Source organism: Malaclemys terrapin, chromosome 2 (assembly GCF_027887155.1).
Source record: "Malaclemys terrapin pileata isolate rMalTer1 chromosome 2, rMalTer1.hap1, whole genome shotgun sequence".
In the NCBI taxonomy this organism is placed as follows: domain Eukaryota; kingdom Metazoa; phylum Chordata; order Testudines; family Emydidae; genus Malaclemys; species Malaclemys terrapin.
The window spans coordinates 256,089,803-256,106,819 of NC_071506.1; positions in this window are offsets into that span (position 1 = coordinate 256,089,803).

Here is a 17,017-nt window from a genome sequence, read left to right on the forward strand (position 1 = left end):
ACATAAATCATCTATAATGCAGACTTTCTTCAAAAGTTATTAACAGCCTGCAATTTTTTTGGTAATTTTCTTTCTACACATTGTGATTGATAAACTCCCATTCTGTTCCTCACAGGTACATCTAAAAAAAGTATGTCAGTGAAGCTAAAACTAACAGACACTAGTAGATGGAATTTGTGTAGGTAATAAAACATTCCAAATCCATGAGGTTTCCTGCCTAGATAAGAGAAATGCCATTAGTAAAACAAAGCTACTGAAGGCAGGGGGTGGGGTAAATAAATTCTACTTCTAATCTCCCCATAATAAAGTTCGCTTCAGCTAGAGTCTTATTAGTCCTTGTGGCATTTCCTTTTGCAAGTAATTAAAATTGATTCTGAAATTTAAAGTAATCTCCTAAAATACCACTTCTAAGTGAATTACATAGCTAAGTGCAAGTCCATTATATGTTTCCTTTTGTAAGTAAAACCTTATGGCCTGTATGTTGATGTAAAGGCTTCATATCACCTAGAGTCACCAGATAATCTAAATTCAAGCTGTTAATACAAGACAGCTCATTTAGCAAATCCATGGTTGACTTGCCATGTGAAGCTGTGGCTCTGCATGTTAACTACAGGCTCTCTCACCTTTTCTGTGCCCACAGAGGATTCTTTTTGGCAGTGCTGATGAGTAAATATTTTCAACATTCATTAGTTCATAACAGTTCATAGGTTATCTCATACAAAAAGGCACCTAACATCAGAGTAAGGGGACGGAGTTCTTGAAGATACCAGCCAGTGTAACAATCAGAACTCACCCAAATTAGATAAGACAAAACATATATTTACTTCAAGGTAATATAAAGAAAGTATATTTGAAATAAAGTTTGAAACATGGCCTGCAACGTATACGTAACTTAATAGGTCTAGCAGAGCTATTCCATGAACTTAACACATTTCATTGCACATTGCTTTTCTTACTGCAGGGCAGCAAGCTTCATCTGTCCTAAAACACAGAAGTTTCCCTTGGAAAAGGTCTCCCTGCCTGTCTCTGAAACTGTTTATATGGCTAAAAGTCCTTTTCATCTTTCCAGAGGGCAAGGGGATACATTCCTCCACCACATCTACTGAATGGCCAAGAGAATACTACTGGATTGGTTAATGGCATTTTCTCTTTAGTAGAGTTCGGTGATTAAAACTCAATGGGAAAAAACATTTCTACATTAACAAGCTGCTTTATTTTTTTGTCTGAAAGGATTTTCCCAGTCTCCTAGCAGAATCAAATTTGAAAGTTCTCACTTTGAACAAGACCTATTCACAATTCAGCTATTTCAAATGCAGGATTAAAATAAGTACAATTACAAAAAAGGATTACAATTGGACAGGATATTTAGATCTTTTCAGAGAAGCATCGGAAAATATAGTGGCTCTTAGATGGAATTCAAGAAATTGAGAGTATTGTTGAGTAAGTGATGTTATTTCTGCTAATGTTTGCCTTCATATGTCATTCACAAAAGTAATACACCGCTACCTCGATATAACGCGACCCGATATAACACAAATTCGAATATAACGCGGTAAAGCAGTGCTCCGGGGGGGCGGGGCTGCGCACTCCAGTGGATCAAAAGCAAGTTCAATACAACACGGTTTCACCTATAACACGGTAAGATTTTTTGGCTCCTGAGGACAGCGTTATATCGAGGTAGAGGTGTATGTACCTAAGATAGAATATGTGTCAATAGGTGCTCTTTTGTGATCGATATTTTTAATTCCTTTTGCAGTGTTGTTGCAGCCATATTGGTCCCAGCATATTAGAGAGACAAGGTGGGTGAGAAGTTGGTCCAATAAAACAGTGGTTCTCAATCAGGGGTCTGCAGCCTTCTGTGGGTCCGTGAGCAGGTTTCAAGGGGTCTGCCAAAATAAACCAGAGAGCAGGGCCGGTGTTAGATTTGCTGAGGCCCAGGACAGAAAGCTGAAGCCCGAGCCCCGTCGCCTGGGGCTGAAGCCAGGGCTGGAGCCCAAGCCTGAGCCCAAGCAATTAGCTTTGTTGGCCCCCCTGCATGCATTACCCCGCTTGCTACCCCCTAATGCCAGCCCTGGCTTGTAATCTACTGGATATGCAGAAAAACAGTTGTTGTGGCACAGGTGGGCTGTGGAGTTTGAAGCATGTTGTGGGGGCCTCAGAAAGAAAAAGGTTGAGAACCCCTTCAATAATAGATATTACCACACCCCCCTTGTCTCTTTAATTCCCTTGTAGTGTAATTATCAGAGGAGCGAGAGCATCAGCACTCCCCTAATATGTGGAGTGATTGCATTATAGCATTTTAATTCCTGTCCATTCTTTATGGGTCTTAGCTGTTGGCCGAATAGTGCCTACATGAGAGGAAATGCTGAGCAGAATACTCCTTAACTCCACAAAATCCAGCTCTCAATGGCAGGCAGGGGCATATTCAACTTGGGATCTGCTGCCCTGCTTGTGCCCAGATATCCACAGGCAATGAAGAGACACACCTGCAGGCCTCACTGACAGAAGGCTTCAGGGCTAAGATTTGGGTTATTCTCTAGTTAGTTTCCTCTTTACTTACATTGCTTCCCCCCCTGCTATAATTTCCCCTTTATCTCTCCTAACTGCTGCACTAACTTTCCCATGGCAGCACTTCCAGAAGGTGGGTCAGGCTGACTTTTGTTCTGGCTTTTGAATCTCTGGTTTCAGGGTTACACTGAAAACTATCTACCAGACACCTATTTGCTATCATTAGAGAACTTAAAAGAGAAATCTCTGCTTTTAATGGCTTAAGACACCTTTATTCTCCTGCTAGGGAGCCCATTATCTTTTAAAGCGAGTGCACAAGTCAAGGACCTCATAACACTGAGCTCATCATTGTTCAAATGCCTTTCTAAGAGACTTAGTTCTTATTCACTTTCTTCCTCCTTTTCTCATTTTGCTTTGTGTGGCTTGTATCTCACTCTATCCAAGCTGTCTCCAAACCAAGGGCAAATTCCCAGATGAAATCTCTCCTCCCTGGCTCCCCATTCTGCAGGTTATACAGGTGTATCATTTGATTTCTTGTTCCTTTGTCTTACTTTATTCAAGATCTGCTAGCCATCTATAGACTCTTCCTTGGCATAGTCATCGTCCCTTTGAAATGTCTTCTTTGCCAGACGTCAGACTTAGATTGTAAAATAGTTCTGGGCCCAGTTGTTTTAACCGTTCACAGCCTGACCCATGAGCAGAGCATCAGTCTTGAAGACCTGTTCTCTAATATTCACCAGTTATTTTTTTCATTTGTATAATAGTGAGTAGAGCCAAAGCGTAAGTGCACTTGTCTGACACCTCTGTGAAGCCCATTAACCTTACAATGCTCAAATATTGTTTAGCGTAAGGTTAAATTTACTTCTTTTGAAACAGATTTCCTAGGGCCTTTGAGGTTTCATTAGTTAACTTTTCACCAAAAAGCCTCAAATTCAGTCTCTGGTAAAATAATTTTTGCATCATCTAGATCCATAAGAGGTAGTTTCTGCATATCTTTTTGCCACAATCCCAAATTCCTGGAAATTCAGCCTGGACAGTTGTAGGAACCTTAAATATAATAGTTAAAAAATTGTTCTGTAGCACTTCAAAATGATAAAGATGAATATTCATCACCTTCTCTTCCCCTTGCTCATCTAACCAGAAACAAGAGATGAAGCCCAGCTTTAAAGAAGTAGGGAAAATGGAAAGTTTCTGTGTTAGTTAGCATTAGGTCAAAGGCTTCTCTTAAGGAAACCTGCCAATTCACTCAGAATATTGTGAGCAACGACAGAACAGTTTTCCACAAATTTCCTGCAAAGAATGAAGCAAAGTCCATGCAATAGGGGTTTAAATGTTTCAATTTTCTAAAGGACCGTGTCGTGGGGCAAGTACACCCCATCCCTCTTTGGGGGCAGGACAAGGGTGTCACAGCCCCATAGTTAAGTCTGCCTGCCTGCCTTTAGCCTCGGGGCAGTACAGCTCAATGGCCAGGGTCAATATGGTCGTCCTCGTCTTGAGGGCAGTATGGCTTAATAGCCATAGTCAGTATAACTGCCCTCGTCAGCAGGGCTGTGCAGCCTAGTGGCTTGACTCAACAAAGCTGCCCTCCTCAGCGGGGCTATGCAGCCTAGTGACTAGGGTCAGTGAAGCTGGTCTCCTCAGCAGGGCTAAACAGCGTAGTGACTAGGGTCAGTGAAGCTGGTCTCCTCAGCATAGGGTGACCAGATATCCCGATTTTATAGGGACAGTCCTGATTTTTGGGTCTTGATCTTATATAGACTCCTATTACCCCCAACCCCCCATCCTGATTTTTCACACTTGCTGTCTGGTCACTCTACCTCAGCAGGACTATACAGCGTAGTGACTAGGGTCAGTGAAGCTGGCTTCCTCAGCAGGGCTATGCAGCCTAGTGGCTGGAGTCAGTGAAGCTGGTCTCCTCAGCAGGGCTATGCAGCCTAGTGGCTGGAGTTGGGGAAGTGGGCCACCACCTGGAGTGCTAGGGGTGGCAGCCAGGGTAGGGGGATGTGGACCCTCCCCCTCCACTGGGTTCCCGCCCAGGGCCTTGATAGTGGCAAGTGGGCATGCAACTGAGTTGGTGGGGATCTGGCCGAAACACACAGATTCAAAACCTGGTTCTCTAGTCGGTCCACTGCCTAGTTCCCCTGGACTTCGTCATACTGTATCCCCTGCTGCAGTGTCCTGGGCATCTTCAGGGTCTCTAGGTTCCTCAGGCTGTGCTACCCCCAGTGACTCCAGCCCTCCACAGGGCGTCCACAGTTATCCAGGCGCCTGCCTGGGTGTCGGCGTCTCCAGCTCCTACAGTCTGGGGCTTCGGCTGCTCCTGGGTTGGAGCCAGCAGCATGTGTCCTTCCTTTCCAGCGGTCAGCCTAGAATGAGTTGGGCTGCTCCTTTTTATACTGACACAGCACTTACAGCATGCTCAGTAGCAGTGAGGGGGCATAGCTTCCTCTGCCCAGAGTGTAGGGTTAACCCCTTCCTGTCCAGTGCGGGGCAACTACACCCCGTCAAAGATCTATATAAGCAACTTCTCCTTAACCATTTTCAGTGCACCTGACTTTAGTTAAGCATAGTACTTAGCAAAGTAAGTGCCTGCCCCTCCAGTCCTTACTCAAGCAAAATCCCCATTTAAATTCATGGTGTTCTATCTGAAAGGACTGTTGGATTAGGCTCAATACCATTACATAGGATGGGATGAAACAAATTACTTCTAAATTTGTACTGAGTTCTTCTTACTCTTTTTTCAGTGCATGGTTGATAATTGAAGCAGGCTTATGCTTCAGCAATGTGGCCACCATGATGGTCTTGTTATGTAGTGCAATACTGTGCTAGTCTATGTGATCAGTTGGCATTCTGAATTCCCCTCTGGATTATGGTGTTTCTTTCCTTCTGTTATTTCAGAAAAGCATTATTTAACACCCCTCCCCCCCAAAAAACAACCAAAACCCTTTTTACATTCTTCTAGTGCTTTAAAATATTTGCCAGAACAAACTGAGCTTCCAGCTCATTGAAGATGTGGAGTACCATGCTTAGTGTTGGCTCTACAAGGCAAGGTTTAGGCAAAACTAATTTGTTAGTCTCTAAGATACCACAAGGACTCCTCGTTTTATCTCTGAACTGAGAATTTCAAAAAGAGACACTGAGAATACTAATAATAAATAATGATGCTTACCACTTTGCCTCTTCAGAATGCTCTACGAATGCCACCTGCTTTAGGTTAATGGGAGGTTAACTTCCCACTGAAGTTAATGGGAATTCTGGGCACTATGGCCTTGCAGATTGGGTCCATTAACAAATAGATGAATTATACCTCTCAGCACCATTCTGAGTTAAATTGACTCTTCTTTTCTGAGGAGCTTGAGATGTACTTAGTGCCCCTTAACTCCACACTAGGAGGCCAGTACTGTTTTAAGTATACCAGCACAATTAAAGTAGATTAACTTCATAGTATAGACAACAAGCCCTAAGTCCTGAAATGATGTCCTGAAGTTGTGGGTGTTCGGAACCTTTAGAAGGCACTCAGCACACTGCAGGAACAAGTCCTTTGTCAAATACGCTGTAGTATCTCCTACTGCTACAGTCCATCACTAAAGGAATAAAGAACGGTATTCTTTTGGATACAGTCTCCTATTGCAGCGTTATATAAGGTAGTTCCAGATTCTTAAGAAGCCACCATTGCAACTGAAATCTCTAGGCTGGTTGGACAGTATTTTCACATATCTGGAAACAATATCAGCAGCAAGTGTGTGTAATTTGGAGTCTGTATCTCCACATATTGAAAAGAGAAGTATATTTTCGCTTCAGCTTCCTTTGTGTATCATTGTTTTCAATATCTTACTTTGCTCAAATGATCTTTTCCCTACTTCAGTCATTTAAACTATTTAAAATCTCATGTTGAAATGAGGTCATTTTGAGGACACATTCCTCCTGTTTGAGGTAGGAAGGGAAAAGAGAGAGAGCAATCAAAAAACCACCCCCTTATTCTTGCTTTGCTGTCAGCACCCTGATATGAACAAGTAGAGCATTATCCTATTCCTATGGTGATAACTTCCTTTACTGCACTGGCTAGAGAGTAATCATGACTATAAACTACAGTCACATTTTGTGTGTCAATTATAGGGTTGTAAAATTGTTATAAAAATTGAGCAGCCAGATCCCAAAATCTGCTTGTACATTTTTCACCATAACGATGATAGTTATGACTTCCAAATGTGATATTTTCATTCTAATACAAACATGTCAATATAAAGAAGCTCAGCTGTCAAAAAAATGACTTGCTCGGGGTGACTGGATGAATACTATTGTGCATGGCTGTTATCTTATTACACCAAGTAATAGAGAATATTAATAAATAATGTGATGCAAAGAAAACATTAATAAACTAAGCTCTGACTCGGGGAAGTATTCAGGAAGGATGTTTAAGTATGTTGTTAAGCTTCATTGAAGACAATAGGATTGAAGCACGTGCTTAAGCGCTTTCCTGAATTGGGACACTAATCTCTCAGTGTTGAGGAATCACCATCCCGCTATGTCCCTAAAGCTTTAGAAACCAGCCCAATTATCTTTATGCTCCAGCCCAAGGTTCTGCTGAGCTGTAGAGCTTTCAGAGGAGGGGATCTATTCAGAGCTCAGTTTTTTCTGTTTAGACCAGTTTTGTACACCTTGGACCATTTGCCCCGTATGCATGTGGGTGTGTGCATGAGAGACGGAGAGATTTCTTTTCTTTATTAGCTCAAGTTTATTGGACAGCTGCGTCTGAGCTGGCTTGAGTTTTTGGCTCATATTTTATTTGGGATTTTTTTTATACAGCATCCCACAATCTGCTAGGGGATGGATGCATTAAAATAATTAAATTGATAATGCTCTAAATAACTCCCATGTAGTATAGATAGGGCCCTGCTAAATTCACGATCCATTTTGGTCAATTTCATGGTCATAGGATTTTAAAAATTGTTAACTTCATTATTTCAGCTATTTAAACTCTGATATTTCACAGTGTTGTAACTGTGGGGGCCTGACCCAAAAGAGAATTGTGGCGGAGTCACAGGTTTATTGTAGGAGGGTTGCAGTATTGCCATTCTTCTGTGCTGCTGCTGACAGCAGCACTGCCTTCAGAGCTGGGCTGCTGGAGAGCTGTGCCTGCTGGCCTGGTGCCCAGCTCTGAAGGCAGAAGTGCAAAAGTAAGAGTGGCAATATCATACCATGCCATCCTTACTTCTGCATGGCTGCTGGCAGCGGCGCTGCCTTCAGAGTTGGGTGCCCTGCCAGCAGCCGCTACTCTCTGGCCCCCCAGCTCTGAAGGCAATGCAGAAGTAAGGGTGGCAATATAGAGAGCCACCCCCCTACAATAACCTTGTGACGCCCCCGCCTCCTCTTTTTGGGTTAGGACCCCCAGTTTGGGAAACACTGGTTGCCCCCATTAAATCTGTATAGTATAGATTAAAAGTACACAAAAGACCAGATTTCACAGGGAGAGACCAGATTTCACAGTCCATGACGTGTTTTTCATGGCCATGAATTTGATAGGGTCCTAAGTATAGAAGAATGATAGTCTTATGATTAATGCACTGGGCTGGGAATCAGAAGATCTTGGTTCTATTCCTGGCTCAGCTATAGACTTCTTAATCAACAATTCCTCATCTGTAAGATGAGGATGACAATACTATCCTACCTCACAAGAGGATTGCAAAGATAAAGTCATTCATGTTTTTGAAGTGCTCAGACGCTGTGGTAATTTATTTATTTATTTGGGGTATGCAATCCAGTCAAGCCAAGCCACAGTATTCTTATCAACAACGTTCAAGGCACAAAGACCTCCAGGAAGTTGAGTCATCGCAGTCCTCAACAATGTGTGTCATGGTTTGTGGCTTCCCTTATTGATATAGTGGACTATCTCTAAAATGCCACCAAAATTCTGCTGCAGTACAAATTCCATGTCTGGTATAAAACCGGTTGAGAAGGCTCCATTGCCTTCATGGTAAATCAAACCCAGGTTGATGTTGAGTGGGTCTGAGACAAAATAATTATTTGTTACTTTCTCTGTGGACCATGAAGCTCACCATGTGTCCTCTACCATAAATCCCTATTCACAAAAACTTACCCACAAGGGGCACTGTGAGGGCAGACGACCATGTGGTGGATTAAACAAGTCTTTAATTAATGGTAGATGTGGCATATCATGCAATTTTGTCACAAGTTTTGCTATGCTTTCTTCTCTGCAAACACTGGGTGGTGCAATATTGCAGAGAACCGGTAACCAGTGGTAGAGGAGTAGATTTAAGTGTGCCTGAAATAATATGCATGGTGCAATTAAGTTGTATGTTGATCATCCTTGTGTGAGACCAGTGAGCCCATACTGGACCTAGTGCTCCACCACTGAATAACAGAGTGCCAACGCTGAAGTGCGTAACGTTTGGGTGTTGGCACCCCATGTCATTCCGGCCAGTTTTCCAAGCAGGTTGTTGCGCAATTTAACCTCAGTCGCTGTCTTTGTAAGATGGTCACGATATGTGAGAGTTCTATCCATTGTAGCACCTGGTGTGAATCATGCTTTATTCACTGAAACCTGTCATTATGCAAGGCGCTTTATTCACTGACTATTGAGAACTATATTCAGCTCTCTGCCCACTTGTGCATGATGTAAGTAGAAGACACTTGACAGAGTCTTACTTCCACTTGGTATCAGGTGCCACCAACGATAATAATTGTCCATAGCCACCCTATCTGCATTCAAAACACTCTCACGTATGTCAAAGGAATGTGACTGAGTGCCAAAGTGTATATCATCTGCATAAGCAAACTTGCAAGACCTGGTATATGGTAGGTCATTCAAATATAAGTTGAATAATAGTGAAGATAATACTGATCCTTGCGGGAGGCCATTCTTCTGGTGCCTCCAAGCACTTGTTCTCTCACCAACATGCACACAGAAATGGCGATTTCTCAAAAACAGAGCCATTGCACATACCAGCCAACTGTGGTAATGAGTATTATTAATTATACAGCCTTCCCTAATTCTGCCTTGCAAAGCGCACTCTTACCTTTGACCTCACTGCCAAAGCTTCAGAGACCATTATGAAATAGCTAGAAGATATACTTTATGTGTACGAATACTGTTGCTGGAAATATGCTGCTTGTGCTGAACAGTGTCAGCAATATATGCATAGCAGCACAAGAGCTAGAAGCAGCAACTTTAATCTAAGGATTGCAGTGGTCCCACAGCAATTAATTAGTGTTATTTATTAGTATTGGATCCTCCCAAATGTGCAAGCTGCTTGTAGCCTCTCTCATCAAACTCTCCACTATCCCTCTTCCCACCTCTTCAGGAAAAGCTTTGGAAAGTAGATATGCCTTGCAGCGTACCCTGAAGCTCCGTAAATCCAGTCTCTGTGGAACCAGAGCAAGGGACCAAGTTCTAGAGTCAAGGACACCTCATGCAAAAATGTGTTTATGTTGGAGGACAGTCAGGGGTTTGGCTATTCTCCACAGAGCCATGTGTTTCCCTGCTGGTTGATGAGACCAACCTTGCTGAAGGTGCTGCATCTGCTTTACTGAGTTAAAACTGACACAGCAAAGCTCTCTAGCCTTCAGAATCTGAGCTGTAGCTAGCAATTTGAAATGTATCTGCCCCCTGGCTGATCCCTCGGCCTTTGCCCACACAACACGCTCCCTGCCTGCAAAATGCCCATTATCTCAGAAGGTAGACATACCATTACATGCAATGCAATTGCTAGCACAGCAGATGGTTAGATATAGATATCCAGCAGTATGTCTGCTGAGGGACAAAATACGGTACTAGTGCACCCTAAGGAATGTGCCACTAGGAAGTTAAAAAACAACTGCAGCACCTGCTTACAACTGCTCTGGATCTGGCCCCTGAGTATATGGGGTGACTACCATGCTCAGGATAAAGTGGTAAATATTTCAGAGGAAGCTTAGGGAGGAAATTATGCCACCATTTTTATCCTCTTCCACTTAAAAAAATCACACACACTCCTAAAAAAATAATGGCCTCAATTCAACCATTGTTTATACAGTCATGTCTTGGTGTAATGTGGGGCACAGGGTCCTTGGGGCCAGAAAGTCTGCATAGAAGGTGGCGATGGTCTTGCAAGACATCTACAGCCCATGTTCACCGGCAAAAGGGTGGAGGTTCCAGCACCAGCCATCACAGCCCTAAAACTAAGTGGCACTGCCTGAAAACACAGCCAGTGCACCTGGGGATGTGCCATATCACTGAATCCCCTGCACAGCCTCTATCTATCCTTCCAAGTTCTTATAGGGGGTACATCATCCTAGTAAATGCGTTTCTACTAGCAGGGCGCCTATGGAGCACTGAGCACATGTTAAAGCTGTACTCCCTGGCTTGAGAACCTAGGAGAGGGCAGCAATGTAACACCCCCACACACACACACACTTTATTTGCTGAAAAATCATTTTGGGGGATCATTTGGAGGGTCATTTGGGTCAAATTTGGTGAAATTTGGGGATTGGTCCTGCTTTGAGCAGGGGATTGGACTAGATGACCTCCTGAGGTCCCTTCCAACCCTGATATTCTATGATTCTATGAAAGGTTTTGGCTGAATTTTTTTTTCCTGAGAGAGACAAAAAACATTGTTTCAAAGCATTTCATTTCATTTTTCAATTCAAAACAACCTTTCAAATAAATGTTTGGCCAGTATTAAAAAAAAAAACAACCCACACACTTATAAAAAAAATGTGAAAAACACCCCAAATAGCTAATTCTGAAACAAGAAGTAAAAAAATAATGTTTTGAGACAACTCAAAACATTGAGTCGTCTTGAAAATAATTTTTTCTTTGCGTTTTTATTTCAACAAAACTTTCAGGAAAGAAAAGATTTTTGGTTTGAAATTATCCTGATTTTTTGTTGTTGTTTTGGTTCGTTTCCTTCCGAACCGAAAAATCCATTATTCACTATGCCGCATGCATAAGTCATGAGCCTAAGATTGGTTGGAGATCATGAACTTTTATAAAATAATAATTTGGGGGTTCTGTTTATTTGTCTTCGGGTTTCATATTTTCAAGGCTTTCTTCACAAACATGAGGGTTAGAATTTTTTTTTTTTAATGAAAGCTGAGATGCTCATATAGTCACATGATTCCATGAACTGGGCCTTTGAAAAACACTAAGTATTGCAAGAGCTGGCAGTATTGCCATAAATAAGACCATGTGATGACTCTAATGGCTCATGGAGTCATCTTTGTGAACAGTGTATATTCTTTCTGAAAATTTGCATTTTATTGGAATCACTTCTTTTAACCTTAGTGGCACCCTCTAATTTTTACGAGGGATTGAATGAGGCTTGAGGAGTAGGTTCTGGGAGATCATTCCAGGCATAGGGGCAGCATATCCTGACAGAACTGGATTAGAGCAAATAAAGAGAAAAGGAAAAAATAAGAGATAACAGCGAGGTCAGTGGAAGGGTAATTAGCAGTGCTTTGTGCCTGTCTGTTGCAGAGCACGCAGTACAATATTTGCAGTTAACTCTGATCCTGAGCTTACCTTGGTTTTACCTTGCTGTAACTCCACTGATACCAGTGGAATTATTCATGATTTATGCTGGTGTACAAGAGCACAGATTCAGGCCCTCTTTGAGGGCAGGCTGATCTAGTGGATTAAGCATGAGCTGGGAATCACTCCCTGAATTCCACTCTTAGTTCTGACAATGACTTGCTATGTGACCATCCTGCATCTTCATTTCATCATCTGTACAATGGGGAGAACAACATTTCTCTCCCAGGGATGCTGTGCAAATTGGTCAATTAAGGTTTGTGCCGCACTTTGAAAAGGCAGCGTTATCTGATGTAAAGCCTCCAGAAAGGGGGCCGGGTGGAAAATGGAGATTGGCTTCTCATCTCCAGTTTCCTTTCTTCTGTCCATTTTTTAAGGCAGGAATTCAATTCTGCCCTCAGATTGGTACATGCAACACCCCACTACCTTTCATTGGGAGACACACAGGTATCTCTGAGGCCAGATTTGGGTGTTGGGAGTTTATATAATTTTTGTTTTTTACTCCAGCAGTTGCATCTAGGAGGAGAAAGAGAATGAAAATACATTTCCAGGCAGTTTGGTTTCCATGGGATTTTGAGTTGATTGATCAGGTCACTTGATTATCATAACAGCTGCCATGAAGTTGCTATGATATAGTTTGTGGCATAGCATGGGCTTGCTAACACACAGATTTTTGCCATGTTAATAAGCAGGCGTGGGATACCATACAGCAGGAAGACTCCTTTTGGACTCACTGCATTGTACACTGCCGTGCCAATCTGTATTGTAGAGGTGTTTATAAAGTAGAGTTTTAGCTCGGGCACTACAGTGATACAAAGAATAAATAATAATCAGTACATTCTAAGGGCTAGAGCCAGTTGGAAATTTTCTGATGGGAAGTTTGTCTGTTGGGAAATGGCAATTTGTCAAAACTGAAATGTTCCATGGAAACCAGGCAGGTTTCAAAACCTGCCCGGTTTACTGCAGGCTTGCTTGGCCCTCAGTGGCCCAGGCTTCCAGCTCCTCAGCAGTCCATCTGGCAGACTGATGGGCTACCTGGAAGTCCTGGAAACCCAAGCTTCCAGCCTCACACTCCTTGGCCATCTGGGTTCCCATGATCTACAGTTCCACTAGGCCAGCCCTGGGTCCCCAGCAGCTCACCTGGCAGCCAGGGACCCCTGACTTTCCAGGGAGTCCGGTGGCTGCTTTCCTGCCTGACCAGCTGGCAGCTGTTCTGCAAAAAATTTGGAGGGTTTTTTCATTTGCTGTGGAACAAAAGTTTTTTTTAAATCTCGGAAAATTCTGCTCCTGCTCAGCTCTGATAAGATCCTTGAAGGAGATATGAAATTCTGTATCTTTTCTGCCTGCAGCCTGGAGACATGAATACATGGATTTGTTTGAATGACTATTATATTTTATTATTTTTCAAATAAAATACAATTAAATCAACATTAATACAAATATACAAAGAGAAATACAAAGTGATAGAGAATGTATAGTTAATTTACTAATCAGACATTTAACAAATCTGCCTGTAGGTATTATAACAATGAGTGTAATTGTGTCTCCTTATTTAGACGGAAAGACAAGATCAAAACTGCAGTAAGGTCACAGTCATAAAAGCAAATAAACAATTACAGAAAATGTTAGACATGTCTGTCTTTCTTCAGTGCACAGTGCCATGTTCTGCTCTCATTTACTCCAGTGCTAGTTGACTTTATATCAGTGTAAGTGGAAGCAGACTCTAGAATATTAGTGAAAAGTAACTGACAGTCTTGGAAACCAAAGTCCTTTACAGAAGAGAAGCAGTGAGGTACTAGCCATCCATGCTCTTGTGCCTGGTGCTTTAGCCCTGTTCTGGAAGGAAAGCTAGTTCCGTTTCCATGCCTACTCAGTACGACTTTTCTGTTGATACCGCATATTGCAACAGGGACACCTCTTCTTCAGGATCTGAACTGAGACCACCAACTCATTCCATGTAAGCCACCAGCAAGCTCTCAGAGGGCAGCTATTTCTGACTGTGGGCAGCCTGAAGTAAATTAGAACAGGTTAACTAGAGGCAAATAGCTTTGTATCCAGTTCAGTCTCCATCCCCAGTATGTGATCCTTTGACACAATGCATCCTAACCTGGCATTTGTTAAGATATCAATAGAGATATCCTGTACTCTGAGATGCATGTTAAAGGTGATATGAAGGAAAATTACAGCGCATTGCCTCTCTTCCAGCCTTTGTGTTGCTCAGTGAAAGATACATGGACATCATTAAACCACCTTCAGACTCCAAAGATACACTTTTGTGGGGATCACTTATGATATTACAATATTTGGGCTCTGTACCATGCACAAAAGCCTGAGTATTGCTATTATGTATGCAAAAGCCCTTTTCATTGGTTGGAATGTTCACTACTTCTTTGTAAGTGTTCCAGGAGCCCTCTCAGACTATTATTAAGTAAGTATTAGAAATGTGTATTGCAGTGGTTCCCAGAGACACCCGGCTCATGATAGGGGCTCCATTTTGCTAGGATGCTGGACCAACACATACACAGACGTGGTCCCTGTCCCCAGGAGTTTACTTACAATCTGAGGAATAGCTTCCAATCTTTTCTGGAACCTCTCTGCACTGCCTTTGCGCTGCAAGTGAGGATGGTGGCCTCGTGTGTGTTTGCTGACTCGATGGAATAACTGGGAAAAGCCGATAAACAGGACAGAGGGAGGGATTGGTACTGATTCTACTGACAGAAACTTCATTGCATTTCACCCCCTGGTCAGAGAGCCTGGATTCAGCTCCTACAGCCATTCTTGGTTACAGGACGTGTCCCCTCACTTCCCTCCAAGCGCTACCTGCATCTGGGGAGAGGGAGAGCAGCCTCCCTGGGGTCCCTGCTCCCCCTCCCACATGAGTAGGATGCAAGAGGGTGGGCAGAGGCAGGGAGTGGGTTTAGCCGTGGCTCCACCTCAAAGGCCCCGGCCAGCACATAGGGGGAAGTAAGCTGCGCCAGGAAAAGGACTGGCACAGTGTGCTTCCTCCATGGGGCACGGGGGAAGCAGAGATTCCTTTCTGACTTTGAGTCACAGTTCGGTCCCTGCACTGCTGCTGGAGCAACACAACCTGCTCCCATTGCTACAGGCGGGTTAAGTGGCACCTTGCAGTTACCTCAGGATCTCTGAGGAGCTGAGTGTGATGACTTCAGTTGGAGCTGAGGGCACTCAGCACCATCCAGGACCTGCTCAGGCAGAATGAGGCCCTAACTGTCAGCTATACAGATCTTCGCAGTGAAGTATGGCACTTGTGACTTGTTTTCAAATCACTGGGTTATTTTTCTTAATTTTACAATGTTTTATTGTAATATTTGGTAGGAAAAGCTGCTTTTATTCAGTTTTAACATAACTCCTGGTTTAAAATTTGAGGGCTGTCAAAATATCCTTGTCTCTCTCCAGTACATCTAAACAGTTGAATGCTGCCAATCAGTGAGTGACCTATATGTATATGACTAGCTTTGAATTGCTGCAGAATGAAAAACTCCAGGGGCAGGCAGTGTTTGACTGGTCCCATTCTCGCTAACAACAGGTAGTAATGATTTTCACTCTCCCAGAGACAGTGTGTAATTTGGTTGCAACACCCTCTGCAGCATTATTTTGTGAATTAATCTTCAGATCCAGTAGGTGCAGCTTTGGTGTTTGAAGCTGAAAAGTCATAAGTGTTAATTCCAACCTTCCAAACCACAGAATGAATGCAGCAATAAAGTGGAAGGACATTCAGTTTATCTGTAACCAGGAGCTTTGGTTCCGTGTTTTCTTTACAATTCCCAGGAGATCCTGTTTTTCTGCCCTCTCAGATGGTGTTAACTGTAGACAAGGTGTGCAAATGCTTGTTTATCCATATTGTTGCTTATAGAGTACCCAAAAGTGTACTAGCTGTGCTACATTCATGCTTGTGCCCAAGGAGCATACCATTTTATCGTCTAAGTAGACAAAGAAAGAACAGATTAAGAAAGGGCAAAAATGGAACAAGACTGTTTCTTTTCCAGCGTTTCCCTTTGTATTTTTTTAATTTGACGCTTATTATTAGTAGTAGTTGTATTACAATGGCATTTAGAGCCCCTCACGTGAGATCAGGGCTTCTTAGTTAGCTAGGTGTGCACATACACATAGTACAAGCTAATCCCGGCCAGGAACAGTGCACAATCTCAGTGAACCAGACAAAGAGAGAAAGAAAGGAAGGATGGTTGCTGCCACTTTACAGATAAGAAACTGAGGCAAAGGGAGATTTGAGTCTAGATTTTCTAAGTTTCAGAGTAACAGCCGTGTTAGTCTGTATCCGCAAAAAGAAGAACAGGAGTACTTGTGGCACCTTAGAGACTAACAAATTTATTAGAGCATAAGCTTTCGTGGACTACAGCCCACTTCTTCGGATGCATCCGAAGAAGTGGGCTGTAGTCCACGAAAGCTTATGCTCTAATAAATTTGTTAGTCTCTAAGGTGCCACAAGTACTCCTGTTCTTCTTTTTGTAGATTTTCTAAGTAGCTCAGCACCCTCAATCAGTGACAAATGTTCAGAAGAGCTTAGCTCCCATTTAGGCTATGTCTACACTGCACACCACTTTTGGCAGCATGTAGTGTACAAGTAGCTACACGCACAGTGAAACGCAGGTGGTGTCCACTCTGCAGTGGGTAACTACACGTCAGAGAAAGGCTCTGGCAGGAGAGAGACAGCAGGGAAAAGCTTCACTAGCTCCTCTGCTGGAGCCTTTCACTGAGGCAAGGAAAGCCTCTGGCGGTCAAAGGCATTTAGGAAAGGCTGAGCCTGCCCCCTGTCAGAGCCTTTCCCCATGAAGGGAAAAAATTGTGGCCACTGTGTGCTGCCGGAGTCTTTTCCTGCAGCAGAGGAAGGCTCTGGCAGCAGGGAGCCGGCAGAGCCTTTCCTCACTGCCACAGTCTTCCCTCGCTGGGGGAGTCTTTTTCCTGCAGAGGGGAAGAGCTCCAGCAGCAGGTGTGTACATT